This window comes from Bactrocera neohumeralis, unplaced genomic scaffold (genome assembly GCF_024586455.1).
Source record: "Bactrocera neohumeralis isolate Rockhampton unplaced genomic scaffold, APGP_CSIRO_Bneo_wtdbg2-racon-allhic-juicebox.fasta_v2 ctg5510, whole genome shotgun sequence".
NCBI lineage: Eukaryota > Metazoa > Arthropoda > Insecta > Diptera > Tephritidae > Bactrocera > Bactrocera neohumeralis.
In genome coordinates, this window is record NW_026092434.1 from 1 (window position 1) to 7,490 (window position 7,490).

A 7,490-nucleotide genomic window follows, 5' to 3' on the forward strand; every position below is an offset into this window, starting at 1 on the left:
GATGAGTCAGGCGTTGACGCTTGATGAAGTCGGCACGGCGGTGATGAAAACGGGTGAAACTAACGTGCCCGACGTTGACGCTTGCTAAAGCTGGCACGGCGAAGTAGACGGTGTTGATGAAAACGGGTGAAACTAAGCGTGCCCGGCGTTGACGTTTGATGAAGTCGGCACGGCGGTGATGAAAACGGGTGAAACTAACGTGCCCGGCGTTGACGCTTGTTAAAGCTGGTACGGCGATGTAGACGGCGTTGATGAAAACGGGTGAAACTAGCGTGCCCGGCGTTGACGCTTGATGAAGTCGGCACGGCGGTGATGAAAACGGGTGAAACTAACGTGCCCGGCGTTGACGCTTGTTAAAGCTGGTACGGCGATGTAGACGGCGTTGATGAAAACGGGTGAAACTAGCGTGCCCGGCGTTGACGCTTGATGAAGTCGGCACGGCGGTGATGAAAACGGGTGAAACTAACGTGCCCGGCGTTGACGCTTGTTAAAGCTGGTACGGCGATGTAGACGGCGTTGATGAAAACGGGTGAAACTAACGTGCCCGGCGTTGACGTTTGATGAAGTCGGCACGGCGGTGATGAAAACGGGTGAAACTAAGCGTGCCCGGCGTTGACGTTTGATGAAGTCGGCACGGCGGTGATGAAAACGGGTGAAACTAAGCGTGCCCGGCGTTGACGTTTGATGAAGTCGGCACGGCGGTGATGAAAACGGGTGAAACTAAGCGTGCCCGGCGTTGACGTTTGATGAAGTCGGCACGGCGGTGATGAAAACGGGTGAAACTAAGCGTGCCCGGCGTTGACGTTTGATGAAGTCGGCACGGCGGTGATGAAAAACGGGCTCCTCCCTGCTTACTGCTGCTTTCCTACGTGATGCTGAGCGACCGTCCGGTTCGGCGAGCTGGAGCAAAAGAGGGTGTGAAGTGCTTGCTTATATAGCAGCATAGCGCAGCTTTCGTCACCGTAGCGAGGTGCGTTAGTACGTATGGTGGAAAGTCTGTCGTTTTGGCTACTGTGGAGCGAAGTTGACGTAAATTATTGTAAGGTGGTAAAAGCCACGTTACAATACCTAAATGTAAAATTATGGAATTTTTCCCAATGCTCTGTCGTTTTGGCTTTTTGTGATGATTTGTGACAACTTGATATGGTTTTCTAAATGTGTACATGCAAGAAAATCGGTTTTATACCTAAATGTAAAACTATGGACTTTTTTCCAAATGCACTGCCTTGATGAAGAAGGTTATTTAACTTTAATATGTTTCGCTAATGATTTAAAACAACTTGATATGTATTTTTAAATGTGTCTATGCAAGAAAATCTGTTTTGTACCTAAATGTAAAATTGTGGAAATTTTTTCCAAATGCACTGCCGTTATGGCTTTATGTCAATTTGGGTAAGATGATGAGCTTTAATATGTTAAGCAAATGATTTGAAGCAACTTGATATGTATTTCTAAATGTGAATATGCAAGAAAATCGGTTTTATACCTAAATGTAAAATTATCGAATTTTTTCCAAATGCTCCTTCGTTTTGGCTTTATGCCAATTTCTTTAAGTTGAAGAAGGTTATTTAACTTTAATATGTTTCGCTAATGATTTAAAACAACTTCGTATGTATTTTTAAATGTGTATATGCAAGAAAATCGGTTTTATACCTAAATGTAAAATTATGGAATATTTTTCCAAAAGCACTGCCGTTATGGCTTTATGTCAACTTGAGTAAGATGATGAGGGTTAATTAACTTTAATATATGAAGCTAATGATTTGAGGCAATTCGTTGCGGGTTTCTAAATGTTTATATGAGAGAAAATCGGTTTTATACCTAAATGTAAAATTATGGAATTTTTTTCCAAATGCACTGCCGTTATGGCTTTATATTACCTTGAGTAAGATGAGGACGGTTAATTATTTTTAGTATGTGAAGCTAATAATTTGAATTTAATCTTTGTATATTTCTACATGTGTGTATGCAAGAAAATCGTTTTTATACCTAAATGTAAAATTCTGTAATTTTTCCCAATGCTCTATCGTTTTGGCTTTATGTCTACTTGAGTAGGATGATGAGGGTTAATTAACTTTAATATGTGAAGCTAATGATTTGAAGCAATTCGTTGTGATTTTTAAATGTGTATATGCAAGAAAATCGGTTTTATACCTAAATGTAAAATTATGGAAATTTTTCCAAATGCACTGCCGTTTTGGCTTTATGTCAACTTGAGTAAGATGATGAGGGTTAATTAACTTTAATATGTTAAGCTAATGATTTGAAGCAACTTGATATGGATTTCTAGATGTGTACATGCAAGAAAATCGGTTTTATACCTAAATGTAAAATTATGGACTTTTTTCCAAATGCACTGCCTTTATGGCTTTATGCCAACTTCTGTAAGATGAAGAAGGTTAATTAACTTTAATATGTTTCTGCAATAAAATCGGTTTTATACCTAAATGTAAAATTCTGTAATTTTTCCCAATGCTCTATCGTTTTGGCTTTATGTCTACTTGAGTAGGATGATCAGGGTTAATTAACCTTAATATGTGAAGCTAATGATTTGAAGCAATTCGTTGTGATTTTCTAAATATGTAAGTGTATGCAAGAAAATCGGTTTTATACCTAAATGTAAAATTATGGACTTTTTTTTCCAAATGCGCTGCCGTTTTGGATTTATGCAAACTTCAGAAAGATGATGAGGGTTAATTAACTTTATTATGTGAAGCTAATATTTGAAGCAATTCGTTGTGTATTTCTAAATGTGTGTATGTAAGAAAATCGGTTTTATACCTAAATGTAAAATTCTGTAATTTTTCCCAATGCTCTATCGTTTTGGCTTTATGTCTACTTGAGTAGGATGATGAGGGTTAATTAACTTTAATATGTGAAGCTAATGATTTGAAGCAATTCGTTGTGATTTTCTAAATATGTAAGTGTATGCAAGAAAATCGGTTTTATACCTAAATGTAAAATTGTGGAATTTTTCCAAATGCACTGCCGTTATTGCTTTATGCCAACTGTAAGTTGAAGAAGGTTAATTAACTTTAATATGTTAAGCTAATAATTTGAGGCAATTCGTTGCGGATTTCTAAATGTTTATGTGCAAGAAAATCTGTTTTATACCTAAATGTAAAATTATGGAATATTTTTCCAAATGCACTGCCGTTATGGCTTTATGTCAACTTGAGTAAGATGATGAGGGTTAATTAACCTTAATATGTGAAGCTAATGATTTGAAGCAATTCGTTGTGATTTTCTAAATATGTAAGTGTATGCAAGAAAATCGGTTTTATACTTAAATGTAAAATTGTGGAATTTTTTCCAAATGCACTGCCGTTATGGCTGTATGTCAACTCGAGTAAGATGAAGAAGGTAAATTAACTTTAATATATGAAGCTAATGATTTGAGGCAATTCGTTGCGGATTTCTAAATGTTTATATGAAAGAAAATCGGTTTTATACCTAAATGTATAATTATGGAATTTTTTTCCAAATGCACTGTCGTTTAATATTTATGCAAACTTCAGTAAGATAATAAGGGTAAGTAAACTTAAATATGGAGGATGGGGTCATGTGTAGAAGTTCACGCAAGTGAGGAAAGTTCTCTGATCGCCATTCACTTGGGAGTGGCCAGAAACGATTCTTTTACATATGACTCAAGCAGCTCACGACTTCCGGTCTTTGACCAAGTATCCTCTGGGTAGCCTAAGAACATCCGTTCGAAGGTGAGCCAAAGTGAGAAGGCGAAACACCCCTGCATAGGGTTGTGCGCTGGGTTTGGGACCCGCCACGTAAAAAGCTCACCCCAATGAAAAACCAACAGCAGCCTCGGATGAGAGACCCCCCTTTTGATGACGACCATGGCAAACGAAAGAAGGACTACGAATTAAGGGCATGCACCTGGAATGTCCGGTCCCTTAATTGGGAAGGTGCCGCTGCCCAGCTGGTTGATGTCCTCGTAAAAACAAAGGCTGACATCACCGCCGTCCAAGAAATGCGATGGACGGGACAAGGACAGAGACGAGTAGGTCCTTGTGACATTTACTACAGTGGCCATATAAAGGAGCGCAAGTTTGGTGTGGGATTCGTGGTGGGAGAGAGACTCCGTCGCCGAGTACTATCATTCACTCCGGTGAATGAACGTCTAGCCACAATCCGCATCAAAGCGAGGTTCTTCAACATATCGCTGATTTGCGCCCACGCTCCGACGGATGAGAAGGACGATGTGACCAAAGATGCCTTTTATGAGTGCTTGGAACGCACTTATGAGAGATGCCCCCGCCACGATGTCAAAATCGTGCTTGGCGACTTCAACGCCAGGGTGGGCAAAGAAGGTATCTTTGGCACTACGGTCGGTAAATTCAGCCTCCACGAGGAAACATCCCCAAATGGGTTGAGGCTGATCGACTTCGCCGGGGCCCACCATTTTTCGGGCAATCTGTAGTATTAGATTCCACAATAAAAAAATTCATCAAGCTACCTGGCTGTCTCCGGATCGAAAAACTACCAACCAGATCGATCATGTTGTGATAGACGGAAGACACGTCTCCAGTGTTTTAGATGTGCGTGCGCTCCGAGGTCCTAACATCGACTCGGACCACTATCTTGTTGCAGCCAAGATTCGCACCCGCCTCTGTGCAGCAAAAAACGCACGCCAACAAACACAAGGAAGGTTCGACGTCGAAAAGCTGCAATCACAACAGACTGCCGAACGATTTTCTACTCGGCTTGCACTCCTGCTCTCTGAGAGCACTCATCAACAACTCGGTATAAGGGAACTGTGGGACGGCATTTCAAACTCCTTACGTACAGCTGCATCCGAAACCCTTGGTTTTCGGAAAGTACAAAAGAACAACTGGTACGACGAGGAGTGCCGCGCCGCAGCGGAGAGAAAACGGGCTGCCTGCCTCGCAACGTTACGATCGACCACAACACGTGCGGGATGGGATAGATACCGAGAATTGAAGAAGGAAGCGAGACGCATCTGCAGACAGAAAAAGAAAGAGGCCGAAATGCGTGAGTATGAAGAGCTTGATAAGCTGGCCGATAGGGGTAATGCTCGAAAATTCTACGAAAAAATGCGGCGGCTTACAGAAGGTTTCAAGACCGGAGCATACTCTTGTAGAACCCCCAAAGGTGATCTAGTCACTGATGCTCAGAGTATACTTAAATTATGGAGGGAACACTTCTCCAGCCTGCTGAATGGCAGTGAACGCACAACACTAGGAGAAGGAGAACCCGAATCCCCAATCGATGATGATGGAGCAGACGTACCATTACCCGACCATGAAGAAGTTCGAATAGCAATTGCCCGCCTGAAGAACAACAAAGCGGCAGGGGCCGACGGATTGCCGGCCGAGCTATTCAAACACGGCGGCGAAGAACTGATAAGGAGCATGCATCAGCTTCTTTGTAAAATATGGTCGGACGAAAGCATGCCCAACGATTGGAATTTAAGTGTGCTATGCCCAATCCATAAAAAAGGAGACCCCACAATCTGCGCCAACTACCGTGGGATTAGCCTCCTCAACATCGCATATAAGGTTCTATCGAGCGTATTGTGTGAAAGATTAAAGCCCACCGTCAACAAACTGATTGGACCTTATCAGTGTGGCTTCAGACCTGGAAAATCAACAACCGACCAGATATTCACCATGCGCCAAATCTTGGAAAAGACCCGTGAAAGGAGAATCGACACACACCACCTCTTCGTCGATTTCAAAGCTGCTTTCGACAGCACGAAAAGGAGCTGCTTTATGCCGCGATGTCTGAATTTGGTATCCCCGCAAAACTAATACGGCTGTGTAAACTGACGTTGAACAACACGAAAAGCTCCGTCAGGATCGGGAAGGACCTCTCCGAGCCGTTCGATACCAAACGAGGTTTCAGACAAGGCGACTCCCTATCGTGCGACTTTTTCAACCTGCTTCTGGAGAAAATAGTACGAGCTGCAGAACTAAACAGAGAAGGTACCATCTTCTATAAGAGTGTACAGCTGCTGGCGTATGCCGACGATATTGATATCATCGGCCTCAACACCCGCGCCGTTGGTTCTGCTTTCTCCAGGCTGGACAAGGAAGCACAGAAAATGGGTCTGGCAGTGAACGAGGGCAAGACGAAATATCTCCTGTCATCAAACAAACAGTCGTCGCACTCGCGACTTGGCTCTCACGTCACTGTTGACAGTCATAACTTTGAAGTCGTAGATAATTTCGTCTATCTTGGAACCAGCGTAAACACCACCAACAATGTCAGCCTAGAAATCCAACGCAGGATAACTCTTGCCAACAGGTGCTACTTCGGACTGAGTAGGCAATTGAAAAGTAAAGTCCTCTCTCGACGAACAAAAGCCAAACTCTATAAGTCGCTCATAATTCCCGTCCTGCTATATGGTGCAGAGGCCTGGACGTTATCAACAACTGATGAGTCGACGTTGCGAGTTTTCGAGAGAAAAGTTCTGCGAAAGATTTATGGTCCTTTGCGCGTTGGCCACGGCGAATATCGCATTCGATGGAACGATGAGCTGTACGAGATATACGACGACATTGACATAGTTCAGCGAATTAAAAGACAGCGGCTACGCTGTCTAGGTCATGTTGTCCGAATGGACGAAAACACTCCAGCTCTGAAAGTATTCGACGCTGTACCCGCCGGGGGAAGCAGAGGAAGAGGAAGACCTCCACTCCGTTGGAAGGACCAAATGGAGAAGGACCTGGCTACGCTTGGAATATCCAATTGGCGCCACGTAGCGAAAAGGAGAAACGACTGGCGCGCTGTTGTTAACTCGGCTATAATCGCGTAAGCGGTGTCTACGCCAATTAAGAAGAAGAAACTTAAATATGTAATGCTAATGATATGAAGAAATTCGTTGTGGATTTCTAAATGTGCATATGCAAGAAAATCGGTTTTATACCCAAATGTAAAATTATGGAATATTTTTCCAAATGCACTGCCGTTATGGCTTTATGACAACTTCTGTAAGATGAAGAAGGTTAATTAACTTGAATATATGAAGCAAATGATTTAAGGCAATTCGTTGCGGATTTCTAAATGTGTATATGCAAAAAAATCGGTGTTATGCCTAAATGTAAAACTATGGAATTTTTTTACCAAATGCACTGCCTTTATGGCCTTATGTCAACTTGGGTAAGATGATGAGGGTTAATTAAATTTAATATAATAAGCAAATGATCTGAAGCAACTTGATATGGATTTCTAGATGTGTACATGCAAGAAAATCGGTTTTATACCTAAATGTAAACTTATGGAACTTTTTTCCAAATGCACTGCCGTTATGGCTTTATATTACCTTGAGTAAGATGATGACGGTTAATTAACTTTAGTATGTGAAGCTAATGATTTGAAGCAATTCGTTGTGATTTTCTAAATATGTAAGTGTATGCAAGAAAATCGTTTTTATACCTAAATGTAAAATTCTGTAATTTTTCCCAATGCTCTGTCCTTTCGGCTTTTTGTCTTGAATAAGGTGATGAGTGTTA

At 41.9% G+C, this 7,490-nt stretch overlaps 2 long non-coding RNA genes across 2 annotated transcripts; one reads left to right on the top strand and one right to left on the bottom strand.

Annotated features, from left to right (window-relative positions):
* Positions 1–9: 9 nt before the first annotated feature.
* Positions 10–899, bottom strand: LOC126767331 (uncharacterized). The gene is made up of 3 exons (XR_007669069.1): positions 464–899; positions 134–194; positions 10–59 (listed from the first exon to the last, which is right to left on the bottom strand). It is a non-coding gene; the product is annotated as an uncharacterized LOC126767331 (long non-coding RNA).
* On the top strand, positions 117–488 carry LOC126767332 (uncharacterized). Its single transcript, XR_007669070.1, has 3 exons — positions 117–199; positions 272–333; positions 406–488. It is a non-coding gene; the product is annotated as an uncharacterized LOC126767332 (long non-coding RNA).
* Positions 900–7,490: the final 6,591 nt, after the last annotated feature.